The sequence below is a fragment of the Sinocyclocheilus rhinocerous genome, unplaced genomic scaffold (genome assembly GCF_001515625.1).
Source record: "Sinocyclocheilus rhinocerous isolate Xijiao unplaced genomic scaffold, SAMN03320098_v1.1 scaffold303, whole genome shotgun sequence".
NCBI classification, from domain to species: domain Eukaryota; kingdom Metazoa; phylum Chordata; class Actinopteri; order Cypriniformes; family Cyprinidae; genus Sinocyclocheilus; species Sinocyclocheilus rhinocerous.
In genome coordinates this window covers 1,544,726-1,547,710 of record NW_015656152.1, presented here as the reverse complement: position 1 = coordinate 1,547,710, position 2,985 = coordinate 1,544,726, and the positions used below count along the sequence as shown (strand labels likewise).

At 37.3% G+C, this 2,985-nt stretch overlaps 1 long non-coding RNA gene across 1 annotated transcript; it reads left to right on the top strand.

The window, feature by feature from the left end:
* Positions 1-237: 237 nt before the first annotated feature.
* On the top strand, positions 238-1,628 carry LOC107719383 (uncharacterized). Its single transcript, XR_001637512.1, has 4 exons — positions 238-389; positions 478-618; positions 1,032-1,134; positions 1,540-1,628. It is a non-coding gene; the product is annotated as an uncharacterized LOC107719383 (long non-coding RNA).
* Positions 1,629-2,985: the final 1,357 nt, after the last annotated feature.

Sequence of the window (2,985 nt, the reverse complement as noted above, 5' to 3'; positions counted from 1 at the left end):
TTAAGTTGGTTTTGTGTGTGTGTGTGTGTGTGTGTGTACTGGTATATATGGTTTATGAGGACTTCCTGTGTCCCCGTAAAACAAAAGGCTATACAATATTTTACTCCTGAGTAACTTAATGATACTCAGAAATTTTAATAAACATTGAACTAAAAATGTCACCTATTCCCACTTGTCCTCTAACAGTGAAAATGTAATAAAACCGAGAATTAGACCCACCACACCTGACCAATCAGAATCAGCTCCGCGCCGACAGGCCCCGCCCACTCCAGCACTAGTGTGACTGACGGTGCGGCTCCAGCTGCTCGCTCTGTTTACGGTCCGCCTGTCCCGTATGTGCGTGATTCACCTGCTCAAACGCTCCTGAAGATCCGCTGGAGTTTAACACGGTAAAATGGCGAGAGATCAGGAACTGAAACAGGTTGATTTATCGCTGTTTTCCCTTTAATGAACTCTTGTTTCATGTTTGTTCGGTAGGGCCGGGCTGGAAGTGTTTTATTCCCGTCTGGATGAGTCAGTGTGTCTGTTCTGGACATTTAATCTGTAGCAATTCCGCATGATCACTGCTGGAATGACACACACAGCTCCTTAACGAGCAGCCACACTCTCCATGAACAGGTACAACTATGTTTTATTGTATTATAACTTAAAAGTTCTCGAGTTGCAGTCATACATTTGTCATTTGGAACTTTAAATTGTGAAACATTGTCACAGATCAAACAATTGAAACAGTGATTGTTACAATATTACAATATTACAAATGTTTATACAACGAAAGAACAAGCAGCATTAAAAGAGATGCAACAATTTAACACTTTACATTAAAACATACATAAATATTAAATAAAAGAGCAATAAAAACACAAACCTCTTGCATGCAAGTCTATTTAAAATGTAAATATTTAAAATATTCATTTGAAATATTCAGAGCTGTTTGAAAAATTAAGGTTATAATTTGTAGTGTTAAATAAATAAGCTGCATGTTCGTTTCATGGCGTTATTGCTCATACTTGGATGATGTAATAACACAGGAACTGGTGAGACAGGTGCAGAAGATCTTCATGATGGATGAAAGTGCTGTGAATGAGTCTAATGTGAAAGTGGCGGTCCGGGTGCGACCCATGAACAGGAGAGGTGAGTGTGACCGTCACAGTATGTGTGTGTAGACTGTGTGTTTGATTCTGGTCTTCATCTGCAGCCCTTATTTCTTTTATGATCCTCATTTATGAAAGCAAACCTTCCCCTTATGTGGGTCAGTGACTATTGAGGCTGTCAGGATGATGAAAATGAAAAAATCTGGGGAACAAAATTTAGTTTTAAAATGCATAAACTTAATCTTTATGCTGCATTTACATTATTTTTGGAAATGTTTATACTGTGTTCAGCACGGACACACACACACACACATATATATATATATACATGTCAATTATTTGTTCAATTACATAAATATTGCATGTGAAATGCTGTTTGTGAACAATGATGCAAACATCATTTTGACCAATTTTTTATTGATTGTTATTAATGTGCTTTTTATAGAACGAGACTTAAAAACAAAATGTGTTGTGGACATGGAAGGAAATCAGACCATCCTGTACCCGGCCAATGGAAACCTGGGAAAGGGCGACAGCAGGTAAACTGGGGTGTGTTTGTGTGGGTGTGTGTTTGTATTTGACTAACACTCAGTACAGTGATATTTGAATATGTAGAGTCATCTAAAAAAATGCAAAAATGACATCTCTATAGTTGTCTTGACAAGCCTCAAACTTTTGGAGTAATATTAACTAGATCTGAAGAATGTTAGTGCTTTTGCAATACAATGCTGGGGTGTTCTGAGTAGTTTCTAGTTGATATTTATTGCTCACTAGGTGAAATCACAATGAGTCTGATCACTTAAAGTAGGAAAGAAACAGAATCTCTTCCTGTTTTAGTTTGACTCTCTCTCGAGCTGACATTTTCTTTCTTTCTCTACATTCCTCTTCTCCTTTGACCTTCAGTGTCCATAGAAACGAGTGAAGGTTCATTGGCAGGTCAAAAGTAACCCTGGATACTTGTGCTAAAAACCCAAGAAACTAAATTACTCGTGTATCATTGGGTCTTTTCAGGCAACTTAAAAAACAAAGCTGCACAAATGTGTGCTGTCCTCTTGCCAAGCACCACATAGCTTTACAAAAGATATCTGGTTAACTTCCTGTGAATGCAACTACTGTAGGATTTTAAAATGGAAACACTGAATCCTAGCAGAATTCTGATTCTGATTCTGATTCTAGGGCATTATGTGGTTGTTAAAGTGTTGTGGGTGGTTGCTAGGGTGTTGGCAGGCAAATGTTAAGGTGTTCTGGGTGGATTCTAGGGCATTATGTGGTTGTTAAAGTGTTGTGGGTGGTTGCTAGGGTGTTGCCAGGCAAATGTTAAGGTGTTCTGGGTGGATTCTAGGGCATTATGTGGTTGTTAAAGTGTTGTGGGTTGTTGCTAGGGTGTTGCTAGGCAAATGTTAAGGTGTTCTGGGTGGATTCTACGGCATTATGTGTAGGCCTGTCACGATAACAACTTTTTGTTGTGCGATATATTTCCCCAGAAATAATTGCAATAAGCGATATTATTGTCATTTTAAAGACCATTTTATGCCACTGAATATATAATCATAATGTAACAGTATAATAATGCAAGAAGGCCTACACACTTCCAAATGACAACAAACTTTTACTTTTTAAGTATATTTAGATCATGGAAAATTAAGTATCAAAATATTAGAAACCTTAAAAAACTTGAATAAATAGTAAATAAACATTTTCTAACAAAAAGTGCAAAGTAACAAGTAGAAAAAAAGAAAAATGCACAAAGAACTTGTATGGAGATTTTTACATTACAGATTTTTTTCCTGTTTTTACCTTCTTTTCTCTGTAAATTAAGGGTGCACACTATTGCTGAAAAACACAATCACTACTTGGCAGTCAGATGTCCGTACGCACAAAGGCACAGATC